Genomic DNA, 16,279 nt, shown 5'->3' with positions numbered 1-16,279 from the left:
TAGGTTATTATCTTTTGGCTCTTTGGTAAATTTGGTTTCTGCTTTTAGTTGTTCCTGGAATTTTTGGTTGAAGTTGCTATTGCTACTGACGGCCGAGAAGTGATTTGCTAGGTTATTAGCTTTTTCAGTGGGGTTTGTTGAATTGTTTACGTTGGGAGTTTTTTTATGACGTTTAATGCCCCTAATGGCGTGGATTTTGCGCCAAACTGTTCTGGCGTCTGTATGATGGTTAATTTCTTCGCAAAATTTTTTCCAGTCTCTTGTTTTAGCTGTTTTAACTAAGCTTTGTACTTTGTGATTTAGTTCATGTGCTCTCTTTAGGTGTTTGAAGTCACGTTTGGCTTTATTGAATGCGGATTTGCGTTTACGCCTCGTTTGTTCTATCTCCTCGTTCCACCAAGGAACCGAGGGTTTGCCTATGCTGGTTGTTTTGAAAGGAATGGAGTTTTTAGCTGCGTTTATTATATAGTCAGTGAGGTTTTTACAGTAGATTTCGGGGTCGTTACTTTCTAGGTCAGCTAGGTTAGCCTGGTTGCAAATGTCCTGAAATTTGTCCCAGTCGGCTTTGTTGTAGTGGAATTTAGGTTCCTGGTTTGGGGCTGGTGATGGGATGTTTACGTCTCCTATAGTTATATTTATGGGGAAGTGGTCACTACCTAGTGGTACCCCGTGTACTTCCCATTGAATACTTTGGGCTAAATCTGGGGTGCATATGGTTAAGTCGATAGCCGACATTTTGTGGTGTATTTTGTCGTATCTAGTAGGTTGGTTGTTATTTAGTAGTATTAGGTCATTTTGTTCTATCCATTCTGAGATGAGTTTTCCGTGTTTATCTATTTTATCTTCTATACCCCAGGTAGGGTGGTGGGCATTAAAGTCTCCTAGGAAGATTGTAGATTTATTGCCTATTTGGAGGAGGGTGTTTAAATCCTCAGGTTTGACCTGTTTTTCTACCCAGTGGTATATATTTATGATATTAATTTTTTGGTTGTTATTTGTTATTTGGATACCGTTTGCTTCTAGGTTCGGTGTGTTTATTTTTAGTTCTTTGTAGCTTAAATCTTCCCTGACGTATATGATTAGGCCGCCTCCGGCTCTACCTGGGTTTGTTTTGGCTCGGTCAGTTCTTATTGAGTTATAGTTTGGTAGGGTGAATCTAGATCTGGTAGAGAATTTAGTTTCCTGTATACAGACTATGTGTGGACCTTTGTCTCGTTTGAATTTAGCTTTTAATTCCTGGCCGTGGGAGGCTAATCCGTTGGCGTTCCACTGAAATATATTTAGTCCTTCCATTTTGGGGGATGAGAGGTTATTAGTTTGTTTTGAGTTTTAGGTTTTGTTTAATTGGTAGCTTCCCTAAGTTGGGAGAGAAATAACTCAAAGGAGAGAGTTGTGAGTTTTAGTTTTTGTGCTACTGAGTGAAAAGCTTTAATACTAGCATTTGGTGAGTTTTGCTTATGCATGTAGGCTAGGAGTAGTGTGAGGTTATTAAGAGTTTTAGTGCTGGTTAATTGAGGATTTTTGCGCCTGAAGTTTTTGTTGGTTTTAGGGGCTGAGAAAGTGATTTCATTTATTTCCTCGGTGGAAGAATACTCGTCTTCGTCGGTTAGGTTGGTTTTTATTGTTTGAGTTTTCATTGGGGAGGCCTGTGGAGGTGTTTGTGGTGTGGGGTGTTGAGTTTGTGCTTGCGTGTTGGGTGTAGCTGTGGTTTCCTCAGTGTTTGAGTTTTTTTGTTGTGGTTGCTTGTGGGGAAGTGTTGTTGCCTTGTGGGCTGTAGAGTGTCTGGCTGAGGGTCGTTGTGTGTCTGTGGTTTTGCTGTTTGCTTTGCATGCGGGTGTTGATGTTATGGGGGAGTTGGTAGGTGAGGTGTGTGTGAGGTGATGTGTGGAAGTGGTGGGTGCGGTTTCTATGTGGTTGCCCCAGATTGAATCCGAGAGTTTGTGTGTGGTGTTTGAGTGTGGTGTGGGGAGGAGAGGTTTGGATGTAGGTGGTGCATATTTTCTTGTTTGGATTTTGGCCGAATCTATGTTTATGTGTTTGTTGGCCTGTTGTGTTAGGGCATGTCTGTGCGGACACTGGTTTGAGAGTGATGTATGTTTTATGCATTTGCAATGGATGCACCAGGGAGAGCATGTACCTGGGCAATCGGTTTGGGCGCATTTTTTACATTTAGTTTTTTTGAATGTACATTGGGTGGCCGTGTGGTTATATCTAAGGCAGTTAGAACATTGTTTGACCTGTTTGATGTATGGTTTAACTTCTAGTTTAGTGTGGGCACCGAAAGAGATGTGATTAGGGACTTCAGGAAATTTAGCAGTTTTTTTGAAGTTTACAATAACGATTGATGTAGGGACCGTTTTGCCGTTTCTGTTTGTTGTTATCCTGCGGGTGCTTGTTATTTGGGGTTGAGGGTATTGATTTGTGTTTGCTTCTTGGGTGTAGAGTTCTAGGTCTTCGGCTGTTTCTCTAGGGTTTACTCTTATTACCCCTCGGGTGAATTGCTGCCAATTTGGAATTTGTTTTGTTACGGTTACGTGAAAAATTTGTACTATTTTTTTAGCTGCATTGAATGAATCTTGATTTGGGAATATTATTTGGTAACCTTTATTTGCTTTTTTGATGTTGCTGTAATGGATTTTTTCGCGTTTAAACCATAAACCTATCCTGTCTGCTGAGAGTTGTTTAGTTAGGATTGATGCTGAGCCTGCGGCGAAGAAGTATAGTGCGAAGGTGGTGATGAAGGAAGCCGGGGTGGGTGTGGGAGAAGGTGGTGGAGTGGATGAGTCGAGCTTACGTTTTTTGGGGTTTCTGTATTGTGGAGGTGAGTTGGCTGGTTTGGTGGGGGTGGTATGTTCCATGTCTGAGCCATACTCGTCCGGAACAATGTTTTCGACTGTCCTCCCGGAGGTGTTGTGCGCTTCCGCGGGTGTGGGTAAGTCAGGATCTGGGGTGTCTGCGTGTGAGATGATGCGTGTGTCTGTCATGTTTTGGGGCGTTTGGTTTGGGTGAGTTGAGATGTGTGGTGCCTGAACCCTAGAGATTTATTTTTTTGCTGGAAGGCTGGGGTTGGTGAGACAAGTGGAAAGCTGGGATTAGGAAATATTTAGTCGAAGGAGTGGAGTGATAGGTGAGTGGTGGGCGTGGGTGGTGAGTAGGAAAAAGCGTGCGTTGTGTTTAGGAGAAGGGGGGATTAGGTGTTTTTGGTTTTTAGGAGTTGGGTCAAAGGGTGCGTTTGAGTGGTGGGCGTGGGTAGTGAATAGAAATGAGAGCCTGCTGTGTTAAGGAGATGGGGGAGGGTAAGGTGTTGGTTTGAGACTAAAGGGTGTGTTTGAGTGTTGTTGTTGTTTGTTTTTTAAGGATTTAGGGGTTTTGTGATTAATTTGGTGAGAGTGATAAGAGTATGTGAGTAAGGATGAAAGGATAACGTGATGATAATTACCGATGGTGAAGTTTCCTTGGCTGGCTATCAGGCAATGCTCTGTGCTGGCTTGGGAAGTGTTGCTCGCTGGGAGTACAAACTGCAACTGATTGTCTGGCCAAGACTCGTTTATTTACAAACCGCTGTCCTGTAGCTTGAACACTGCTAGGTTCGGCGTTAAACAACAAACAAACAAACGGTGAGAGTGAATGTAAGAGTATGTGAATAAGGCTGAAAGGATGACGTGATAATTACCGATGTTGGAGTTCTCCTTGGCTGGCTATCAGGCAATGCTCTGTGCTGGCTTGGGAGGTGTTGCTAGCTTGGGGTACAAACTGCAACTGTGAATGAGGGACTGACTGACTGATATAGAAGATTTAACGTGCGCTTTCCGACTACAGCGTATTTCGCACACAGGCCTGGCCGGACCATTTAGTGTATTCCAAGAAGGGTGAAAGTGGTGTGTGCAACCCAAGGGGGGGGGGGGGGGGGGGGGGCTTTTAGGGGTTGCTTATATTGATTTTTTGAAATTTTTGAATTTGGAATAAATGCCGAGGTGGGTGTAGGAGGGAACTAAGGGAGCCGGGTGAGGTGGGTGTTTGTATGTTTATTGGATTTTGGATTGGTAGATTAATTAATTTTTAGATGCGCTTAATTAGATCTGTTTTGATTAGGAATACGCCTAGGGCCTTGAAGTTTTCTAGTTTATTTTGAGGGTTTAGTATTTCATCTAGAGTAGGAACCTTATTTAGATTGAGGGTGGTTTGTAGTGTGGTTCTGTGTGTTTGATAGTGGGTGCAGTGAATGAGTGCGTGTTCTGTGGTTTCGGGTTGTTTGCAGTGGGGGCAGTTGCCTGTGGTGTGTCTTTTAAGTTGTTTTAGGTGGTTATTTAGGTTAGTGTGTCCTGTTTGGAGTTTTGTAATTAATCTGTCCATATTTTTAGAGGGGTGTAGGATTTTAGGTTTGGCTAGTGGTTTTCTGAGCACTTTTTTGATTTGGCTATTTGAGTTTTGATATTGATTATGCCATTTTTTGGTTATTTTTTGTTTGTTTACACTTTTAATTTCTGATTTTGAGATGGGTAGGTTTAGGCTTATTTCTGGTATTTTGAGAGATAATTTAGCTGCTTTATCGGCGCTTTCGTTGCCGTAAATTCCTACGTGGGCGGGGATCCACAAGAAGGTTATTTGTTTGCCTGCTTTTGTTAGGTCGTTGGAGCTTTTAAGTATTTGGTTTATTAATTTAGGTCGTTTTTTGGTATTTTTGTTTTGGAGGGCTTGTAGTCCACTAAGGGAGTCAGTGAGAATTAGGATTTTTTTGTTGTTTTTAGATTGTTGGTTATGCAGGGCTGAGGCCATGCCCATAAGTTCGGCCGTGAATATAGATTGGTTGTTAGGGAGTCGGTAAGATTGTGTGGATATAACTGGTTGTGTGGTATGGACTCCGAAGCCTGTGTGGTTGGAGATCGGGTCTGAAGATCCGTCAGTGTATATGTGACACCAATTTGGCCAATTTTCGTGTATGTATGCAAGTGTGGTGGTTTTAGCTATGTTTGGGTCGGTTTGTTTATTTATTTGGTTAGCTAGCGTTGTGTCTATTTGGGGTATTTTGAGTTTAGGGGTGAAGATATTTGATTTTTTGCAGTTTTGTTTAAGATTTTGAGTTTGGTGTTCATTGAGGTAGTTAGTTATTCTTTGGGATATTGGGGTGAGTAAGGGGTGTTTGCGAGCTAGAGCTTGGTTTCTTGGGCTAATGTTTTGGTTAATTATGTTTTGGATGAGAGGGTTTGTTTGGGACGCGGCCCAGAAATTAAGGCTTAGATGTTCCCTGCGTAGATTTAGTGGCATTTCTCCTGTAAGGGCCTGAAGTGAGGTGTAGGAGGTGCCATGTTGGGTGCGTGTAATTAGTTTGAGAGCCTGATATTGTATTGAGTCAAGTTTTTTAGAGAGAGAGTTGTTTAGGGTATTGTATATGGCACAGCCGTAGTCTAGTTTTGATCTAATTAGTGTTGTATATAGTGAGAGGAGGGTATCTTTGGAGGCTCCCCAGTTAGAGCCGGTGAGACATCTTAATGTGTTAAGGTCTTTGCTGCATCTAGTTTTTAGGTTTTGGACGTGAGCCTCCCAGGTGAGGTGTTGATCGAAAATAAGTCCTAAGAATTTTGTTTGTTTTTGGAATTTGATTGTTTGGTTGTTTAGCTGGAGGATTGGGTAGGCAGGTTTCATGTTTTTATGTTTGAATACTACTCCTGTTGTTTTATCTGAGTTAAGGGAGAAGCCCCATTTGTCTGCCCATTGTTGTATTTTATTTAGAGATTTTTGGATTAAGTTTTCTGCCATTTTAACGCTTTTAGTGCGGATCCATAGGGCTCCATCATCCGCAAATTTTGAAGTGTTTAGTTTAGGGGATAAGCCCTCGAATAGATCATTTATCATTATATTGAAGAGGGTTGGGCTGAGGATGCTGCCCTGGGGAGTGCCATTTTCTATGGGACACTGGTCCGATAGTGTATGGTCTATACCCACGGTAATTTTGCGATTGTTTAGGAAATCTTGGATGAAGTTTATTATTTGACCTTTTAGTCCTATTTTTTTTAGTTTTTGTATTAGCCCGTGGTGCCATACCATATCGAAAGCTTTAGAGAAGTCGAGGAATATGCCTATGGTGTATTGCTTGTTTAGCTGTCCTGTTTTTATATCCTGTTCTAGTCGGGCAAGGTTATCGAGAGTTGATCGGCCAGGAGTGAAGCCGCTTTGGTCAGGATTTATGATGTTGTTTTGGTCTAGGTAGTGCTGTAGCCTATTTTTAGTCATAAGTTCCATTATTTTGCAGAGATTTGAGGTTAGGGAGATGGGCCTATAGGAGTTTGCCTGATCTGCTGGTTTATTTGGTTTAGGTATTGGGATTACTAGAGCTTCCTTCCATAAGGATGGGACCTGTCCGTTTAGGTAGACTAGGTTGTATAGTTTAAGTAAAGTTTGGAGTAGTTTGGTAGGTAAGTGTTTGATTATTTGGTAAGAGGTGAGGTTTAGGCCAGGGGCTGTTCCTTTTTTTCTATTGTTTAGTACGTGATTTAGTTCTTCTATGGTGTAAGGTTGATTTATTTCTAGGTTGTCTTGTCTGTTTTCTTTGGAGAATTTGGTTTCTTTATTTAGTTTATCTTGGAATTTCTTACTGAAGTTACTGTTGCTGCTAACTTTAGAGAAGTGTTTGGCTAGGTTGTTGGCCTTTTGGGTGGGGTTGGTTGAGTTGTTTATATTGGGGCTTTTTTTTGTGCCGTTTGATGCCTCGGATGGCGTGAATTTTGCGCCACACCTTCCTAGCGTCGGTGTGGTGGTTTAGCTCCTCACAGAATTTTTTCCAGTTTTTGGTTTTAGCAGTTTTAACTAGGTATTGCACTTGGTGGTTAAGTTCATGAGCTGTTTTGAGATGAGAGGGGTCTCGTTTAGCTCTGTTGAAAGCTGATTTGCGTTTTAGTCTAGTTAGCTCTATTTCCTCATTCCACCAAGGGACAGTGGGTTTTCCTGGGTTGGATGATTTGAAGGGGATTGCGGATTTGGCTGCGTTGATTATGAAGTTAGTTAGGTTTTGACAGAATGTTTCGGGGTCTGTTGTTTCTAAATCGTTTAGATTAGCTTCGTTGCATAATTCTTGGAATTGGTCCCAGTTGGCGTTTTTGTACTGAAATTTAGGTTCCTGTTTAGGGGTTTGATTTGGTATTTTTATATTTCCTAGGGTTATATTTATGGGAAAGTGGTCGCTGCCTAGAGGTACTGGGTGGACGTCCCACATCAGACTTTGTGCTAAGTCTGGCGTACATATTGTTAAGTCGATAGCCGACATGGTGTGGTGGGTTTTGTCGTATCTAGTTGGTTGGTTATTGTTTAATAGTATTAGGTCGTTTTTTTCTATCCACTCTGATATTAGTTGTCCATGGTTGTCTAGTTTATCTGCAATGCCCCAGGTAGGATGATGGGCATTGAAGTCTCCTAGGAAGATGGTTGATTTATTTCCTAATTGGTAAAGGATATCTAGGTCTGTATCTTTAATTGGTTTTAGTGTTGAGTGATAGATGTTAATGATTTTTATTTTTTGGTTATTGATGGTGACTTGGATTCCATTAGCTTCTAGATTAGGAGTGTTTACTTTAACTTCCTCGTAGTTAATATCCTCTCTAACGTAGATGATTAGACCTCCTCCTGTTCTGCCTGGCATGGTTTTGGACCTGTCGGTTCTCACTGCGTTATAATTTGGTAGGTTGAATTTAGTTTTATGTGAGAATTTGGTTTCTTGAATACAAGCTACATGGGGACCTTTATCTATTTTGAATTTAGCTTTGAGTTCAGAACCATGGCCGGCGAGGCCATTGGCATTCCATTGAAAAATGTTTAGGCCTTCCATTGGGAAACTGGGTGGATTTATGTTTGGTTTAGGCTTGGTTTAGGTATTTACTTTAGTAGGTTATTAAGGTTGCTGCTGAAACGGTCGAAAGAGGTGGTGACGAGTTTTAGTTTATGTGCTACACCAAAGAAGGCTTTGGAGCTGGCTTCTGGATTAGACTGCTTTAACACGTAAGCTAGTAGGAGGACTAAGTTGTTTAGATTTTTGCTTGCTACGTTTTGGGTGAGTTTTTTTCTATAGCTTTTGGTTTTTGGGGCTGACAAGGTAAGATCGTTTATTTCCTCTGAGGATGTGTACTCGTCCTCTTCGGTTAAGTTGTCTTTAGTTTGGTCAATCTGTTCGGTGGTGGGTTGCATGCTGGGTTTGGGTGCGAGAGTCTGAGTGGTTTCTGTAGTTTCCCTGTTGACTGGGTGTTCGGGGGTTGCCTGTAGGTTTGGGAGTGTTGTTGCCCTTGTGGCTGTGATGGCTTGTGTTGGTGCTGGTTGTGTGGTGGTCGTTGTGCGTTGGATTTTGCTTGCGGGTGTAGATGTGGTAATTGTAGGGTGAGAGGCGGGGAGGGTGAGAGTGTGAGTTTGTGGGATGTGTGGGGTGTTTGTTTCATTTGCGATGTATGCGTCTCGCTGATTTTGGTCCCATACGGAGACTGGGTATACTGTTTTGCGTGCGTGAGTGTTGTTGTTTGGGGGTGGTGTTGGTAGTGGTGGTTTGTATGCTTGCGGTGTGGGTTTTTTGGTTTGGATTTTGGCCGTGTTTATGTCTATATGTCTGTTGGCCTGTTGGGTGAGTGATAGTCTGTGGGGGCATTGGTTCGAGAGTGATGAGTGTTTTATGGGAATGAGGGACATTGTACATAACATATATAGTGGGAGGAGGATTAACAGTAACAACAATTGCATATATGAGTGGGATAACATGAGTTAGTAATGACAACAGAAGGATAATGCTGTCACAACACGATGGACAGAGAACACGCAGGTGGAAGCCAATGGGACTTGAAGCCAATTTAACAGGATAAGTTCCATAGGTGTTGTGATTATTGCTTAATGAGTGAGTGGAAACCACAAATGGACTTCACACATTGTACCCATGTCGGGAATCGAACCCGGGTCTTCGGCTTGACGAGCGAACGCTTTAACCACAAGACTACCCGACGGCCCCATTGCGGATAGGATGAAATAGCCTTGATCTCTGTTCATTGGTGACTTGTGGCGGCGAATGTGGATTGCTTCTGTTTGTTTTCTTTAAGTGAAGTCATGGAGGTGGTTTAGTTGGAGATTCGAGGGCATAATATACACACTTATCGGGATTACATGACAGGTCGGATGCTCACAATTGCTTGAGAAACTTGAGACAAAACTTCGGAAGGAAGCAGTTTGAGGGGATGGTATACCTATATCTACATTCTCTGGCCCCAAACGGTCACAAATGTCACGGTCACGATGAATTTTCTTTTTATAAACTTAGGAAATAATATAAAAACGTAAATTTTTTTTTATTATTTTGTTTGTTTTTGTTGTTTGTCTCCCGAACGAAATATATTTTAGTCATGCGACTCTCAAATGGACAGAGCTTACGCTCGCAATATGTAATTTAGCTTCGTTTTGCTATGAAAACATTCTTGTGACTATTATCAGCTGAAGCCAATATCTTGGGCGAATTTATGAATAATGATGTCGTTTAGTTTATCGCGTTAAAACTGCGGCACATTCACATTAATCAGAAACGTGCGTGGGGTTGAGATTCTAGTAGGTTCTGACATGTGTGTTAATCACGTCGACGCCCACACTTCTTGAAAAAGTCGGGGTTTCAATTATTGTTACCATCGTTAACCTCCGTTCTTTAAAATGCAATTTTAAATCAGGTTTTTCTCGGAAGCATTGACGACATTGTAACTGTACAGAATTTCAACTGGATGCCATTCCTCTGCAAGAGGACGGCAATGCTTCTATGAGAACCTCATTCTTACCGTTGCAGGTCTTTATTTCGAGATCTCGATCCTGAATCCCGATATCCAGCATCATGGCATCAAACAAGATGCGTCTGTGATTTATTTTGTTAAATAACATTCGGGTGTCTGATCAAGTTGATATTTTAAGGAATGACGCAGCTCTGTGAAAGTCAACCTTTGCAGCTCAAGGGCTGAAAGAAACCTGTTATTTGACATGAAACGGTACATGTTCTGTTTAAAGCGTTTTGTCGTACTGATCTCCGCTGGGGTGGGCTGAGTGTAGTTTCGGCATTAAGATTGGTTGTTGGTTGGTTTGTTGTTTTACGCCGCACTCAGCAATATTCCAGCTGCATGACGACGGTCTGTAAATAATCGAGTCTGGACCAGACCATCCAGTGATTGATATCATGAGCATCGATTCACGTAATTGGGATCGATGACATGCATCAACCAAGTCAGCGAGTCTGACCACCCGATCCCGTTAGGCGCTTCCCACGACAAGCATAGTCGCCTTTTACGGCAAGCATGGGTTGCTGAACACCTATTCTACGCCGGGTCTTCACGGGTCTCGGCATTAAGAGTTACATCACAGGAGTAAAATATCGAATTCATGTTTTCAGTAGAATAATCTAAATATATAGGAACTGTTATTTTTACCCTACTTAATTACACTTAAACAGACTCTTTCTACTATGACTCTCCCATGATTGATATTTGTGAGTTGTAAAATATTTGAATGTGCGTGACACAACCTTGGTGAATTAGTTCATCCCAGTCATCGTTTCCCGACGAGCTTGGTTGTTGTTCATAATATCAACCCCTGGTTTACCTGGTAAAGACTCGATTGTTAACAGGTAGCCGTGATGTAGCTGAAATACTGCTGATTGCGGTGTCACACAATCAACGATCACACAATTGTTATCGACACATTGAGTATTTCGTTAATTGATTGTGTATTTAAGTTTTGGGTGAGTGAGTTGTGTTTAACACCGCTTGTAACAGTATTCCAGTTATATCGCGGCGTGTCAGCTTAATGTGGGAGGAAAGCTCGAAGTGATGCAGGTCTCAGGCGTTTATCACTTCGGTGAAACCCACGAGCACGGGTATGGTGCTGACAAACCTAGAAACATAATCGGATCGAACCGGGATTCGAATCCACAATCATAGGTTTCTGGCTTGCCCAAGGGACGCAACTCTGCACAGCGAATCGTGGCGTCTTAGACGACTGGGCCACCCGTGACCCCTAATCTTTGATATAGTTTGTCAAGGTGATATTTTTGCAATTATTCTTCAGTCCTTCCATGTCCAATGTCCTTTATTCTAATCAATAATACTCAAACACTTACTCTCTCACTCTTAATGATTGGACATGATCGATGGGTCTTTGATGTAATGGAGAGAAAAATGAACAACAGGTACCCAGTGAAGTAAATATTCACGTTACGTGTTTGTCTGTTTGTTGTTGTTTTTTTATTGCTGCTTTATTCTATCTGAGGATGAACACATTGCGCAGATAGTGAGTGATTGAGTGAGTTGGGTTTAGCGCCGCTTTTAACAGTATTCAAGTTATATCCCGGCGTGTCAGCTAAATGGGGGAGAAAGCCCGAAGTGATGCAGGTGTCAAACGTTTGCTCAGATAGTTTGCTGTAGAGAACACATGCTCATTTTTTAAGAAGCTAACAAGTAAAACGTTCCCCTGGAATCTTGGAAGGCACATTGTCCCGCTTTGAATAGTAATGTTTTTTTATCAAAGGGTGACAGTGCGACAACTCAACGATGCCATAACTCTTCATTATGTCGGGTTGTCTCGCTTTCATTAAAATCTGTCACTTGTCGACCCGGGAAGATCCGGGTTAGAATAGATCTTCAGCAACCCATGCTTGTGGTAAAAGGCAACTATGCTGATCGTAATTTAAATTGTTGCTAAAAGCGGCGTAAAACCATACTCACTCACTCCTGTATTCGTATCGACAACACTCTCAAAACACATAGAACTCAACCCTATGGCTTTATTCAATATATTCGCTACCACGAAGGATTCAAAGAGGGAAATGGGGCGGTCGGGTAGCCTAGTGGTTAAAGCGTTCGCTCGTCACGCCGAAGACCCGGGTTCGATTCCGGACAGGGGTACAATGTGTGAAGCCCATTTATGGTATCCCCCGCCGTGATATTGCTGGAATATTGCTAAAAGCGGCGTAAGACCTCACTCCCTCACTCAAAGAGGTATAAACCAAAGATGTTTAAATTTGCCATGGTAGAATGGAGATAAAACCGAAGATTTGACCCGTGAAGATCCGGGGTAGAATAGATCTTCAGCAACCCATGCTTGCCGTAAAACGCGACTATGTTTGTCGTAAAAGGCGACTACCGGGATCGGGTGGTCAGGCTCGCTGACTTGGTTGATGCATGTCACCGATCCCACATTGTGAGGATCGGTGCTCACGATATCAATCACTGGATTGTCTGGTCCAGGCCCGATTATTTACAGACCACCGTCATATCGCTGGAATATTGCTGAGTGAGGCGTTAAACAACAAACCAACCAACCAACCAAATCAGAAACCATTGAAACCATTGCATTGAAAATACAGGACTTTGACGTCATCACTCAATGCAAGTTGTCAACTGATCTGTATTACTAAACTGCAGCGCAACAGAAAGTACACGCATAAAACTTCGATTACAAACACTATCGAGGCGGTAATAGTCTGACTGCAGTATCCAAAACCCTGCTCACGTTAGATCCTAAATATCACGATGATATCCATTTCCAACACATCACAATCGAAAAAACATTTCTTGTTCGCTTCATTTTAGCCACCATCAAACATTGGTGTACACCTTCGTTTGCCCGGCAGTGTATTAAGTGACACGATGTCACTTCAATCAAGTGGGTCAGATTGGATGAGCTCCCAATTATAACCGCGTAGGATGGTGACTTTAGGGGGCATTTCGATTATTACAGCGTTCTCATGTCTGAGTATTGTCATTGGTTGAGCCAGTTTTTCAAGGGTCTCTTAGCTCCAACGCAATCACAATTTATTTTCATGTGAACATTGATGAATTGCGTTGTTAGAAATTTTCAGCAGTTTTCCACTATTTCGACTCCAAAAACTGCTCCGCAAGTCAGCTGATAACTCATATTACATGTATATTGCTCTGCGAACAGCAGTGGTGTCGTACTTTTAACTTCAAGGCGTTACAGACTTATTCCATCAATCATGCATATCAACGCCCATGGGATTTTAGGCCCCTAGCTTTCGCCCCGATTATGTTTCTCGGTTTGTCAGCACCCTACCCATGCTCGTCGGTTTCACCGAAGTGGTAAACCTCTGAGACCTGCATCACTTTCGGCTTTCCTCCCACATTAAGCTGACACGCCGCGATATAACTGGAATACTGTTAAAAGTGGCGTTAAACCCAACTCACTCAATCAAAAACGAGTGTTTTGAATCGAGTGTCGATACTCTGGGGTATATGGCTGGTGTGTTTACATCAACAACTTCGCTTAGCTAACTCATGTATTAAATCATATGTGTATGTACGTCCTTCATAAGAGAGACGTTTGTAGCTTACACCATCCTGTTCAGATGCATTTCTTCAGCAGAACGTTTTTTTCTCATATACATGATACAATACATATTGATCACTGACTCATGAGAGTGACTTGATCAAATAGGTGTCTTTAGCATATATAATACTATCAACGGTCCAGATTCGATCGTATACAAACGAACGAACCACCCACCCAACCAACCAACGAAGAAAAGACAAAACGAAAGAAAGCAACGAACAAACGTACAAACAAACAAACAAACAGTATTATTGGAAAGTTAACCTGGTAATATGACGAGTGCACAATATCTGTCATATACAGGGTCGGGTCAGTCGAAGAGTGAGTGAGTTGGGTTTAACGCCGCTTCTAACACTATTCCAGTTATATCACGGCGTGTCAGCTTAATGTGGGAGGAAAGCCCGAAGTGATGCAGGTCTCAGGCGTTTACCACTTCGGTGAAACCAAAGAGCACGGGTATGGTGCTGACAAACCTAGAAACATAATCAGGGCGAACCGGGATTCGAAGCCACGATTATAGGTTTCTGGGGTATCTAAGGGATGCAACTCTGCACAGCAAATTGCCGCGCCTTATACGACTGGGCCACCCGTGCCTCCGGTCAGTCGAAGAGACGGTTGAAATGTGGCATTGGCGATTGTTGTAAGTGTATTTGTAGAGATTGTCAGTGGCTACAAATTATCCAAGCTTCTTCGGACAGAAAAGTATCAATATTAAACACAACTATTCATATCCTGTTTTTGAGGAACAAAGGTGTTAATTCAAAATTACATTTTGGTCATAATTAACTTGCCACCGAAGCGGCAAGAACACAAAAAAATCCTTGAACATAGGTTTGAACATCTTTTGGTTTCACGTTGCCATTGATAAATTAATAAGTTATTACTCGGAATTATGCCGGTATTGTTGTGCTAACCCACTGAGATATCATGTGGCAGTTTATCACTGTTTGTTTGTTGTTTAACGCAGCACTCAGCAATTTTCCAGCTATATGGCAGCGGTCTGTGAATAATCGAGTCTGGACCAGACAATCCAGTGATTGACATCATGACCATCGATCAACACAATTGGGATACGATGACATGTATCAATTATGTCAGTGAGCCTGACATCCGATCCCGTTAGTCGCCCCTTACTACAAGGATAGTCGCATGTTAAGGCAAGCATGGGTTGCTGAAGGCCTATTCTAACCTGGATCTTGGAGGGTCAGTTTATCACTGCATGACATTCCCACTCATACGCAGGATATTGACTCCGAGCCGACCACTCACTGTTTTATCCCCTTAAATGACAAGCACCCGACATGGATTGGATATGAAAGAGTGATCCTAATATTTCCGCGATTGGGATGACGGACTGTATCTCAACAGCAGATGGCAGAGAGAGAGAGAGTGTGTGTGTGTCTTGCGACGCCGTGGGGAACGTTATTCGGATGCTAGTTTGCTGAGAGAGACTCGTGGGGTGGTCCGAGCATCACGGTGTGGGGTGGAATTGGTCTTGCACAGAGGGTCGACCCTGTGGTCTTGCAGAACATCGGTCCAGGGAGAGGCAATGGTGTCAAAGCAGTTCGGATCATGTCTTGAGACCACACGCCATACCTCATTTTGCACGTCACCACAGCCACGAGTTTCAGCATGATAACGCCCGTGTCCACACTGCGAGAGCAGCAAGAGACTTCCTACAGCAGAATGGCATCAGAACCATGCAGTGACCTGTCATCCTATTGAGCACCCGTGGGATGATATTCAAAGACGACTGAATGACGTCCAACCAAGCCGACAACTGCAACTGAACTGCTGTGTGGAGTGTGGGCTCAAGTGCCTATGGCATTCATCAACCGCCTCATCCATTCCATGTATCCACGTTGCACGGCAGTCATCAATGCACATGGCGGGCACACGGACACATGATATACTGACGATATGCCATTTTCTCAGAGACTAGTGTTGTGTTTCACTTTAAGAATATTTGACACTTTAATTTCAACCTTTATGATCAGTTTTGCCAAGTTTCATCTTTGCAATATGTTTCAAAGTATGCTTACAGTGTTTGGACAAATAAGGTTTCTTATATGTCTATCCATGGTGCCATTTCTTTTGCAGTTCAGTAAATAAAACATATGATAAACTTTTCCGCCAATTTAGTGTAAAGAGCCTTGACTTTAGGGACCTGGTATGGAAGCTATATAATTCCCTAAACGTCTATGGATGAACGGCTAAGAGCGTCTCACCGCCTATAGGCAAAGAAATCTTTCAAGCATATATTTTCGGAATTGTCAAAATGCACTGATGTCTTATAATGCACTTTTAGGACATAATTTAAAGGACACGTTTCCCTGCAGTGGTCTTTATATGTCTCAATGTGTGGATGTGGCGTCACATTCTGTGCATTGCGCTATTTGAGTGAAATTGCCTGTACGCTCTGGAGGCACAACTGATTGTTAGCTATTCCGTTTCACATCCATCAGAGGTTTTTGTAATTTTCCAACATCGGTTGTTAAAAGAGTTTTTGGCTTTGGAATAACATGTTTGGTTTACAATGAAATCTGAAATTAGATTTTGCTCACATATCCGAGCGTCGGAGTTGCTAACTTTCACTGTATGATTTGATCTGTGTCGAATTTGCTGTGTGGAATCTCTGCACAGCAGACGTTATTAAACAGGAACACAGCTATTGATTTTGACTTATATCATATGTTTCCGAGTATTATTTGATCTACCTGTCCGAGGGCGGTCATAAGTGGTTCCTGTCAAGGTATTGTTTGTTTGTTGTTTAACGCCGCACTCAGCAATATTTCAGCTGAATGACGGCGGTCTGTAAATAATCGAGTCTGGGCCAGACAATCCAGTGATTGACATCATGATCATCGATCCATCAATTGGGACACGATGACATGCATCAACCAAGTGAGCAAGCCTGACCACCCGATCCTGTTGATCG

The sequence above is a fragment of the Haliotis cracherodii genome, unplaced genomic scaffold (assembly GCF_022045235.1).
Source record: "Haliotis cracherodii isolate W230 unplaced genomic scaffold, xgHalCrac1.p SCAF_20, whole genome shotgun sequence".
Taxonomy (NCBI): Eukaryota; Metazoa; Mollusca; class Gastropoda; order Lepetellida; family Haliotidae; genus Haliotis; species Haliotis cracherodii.
The sequence above is the reverse complement of the archived record's forward strand: the minus strand, read 5'-3'. Positions refer to the sequence as shown.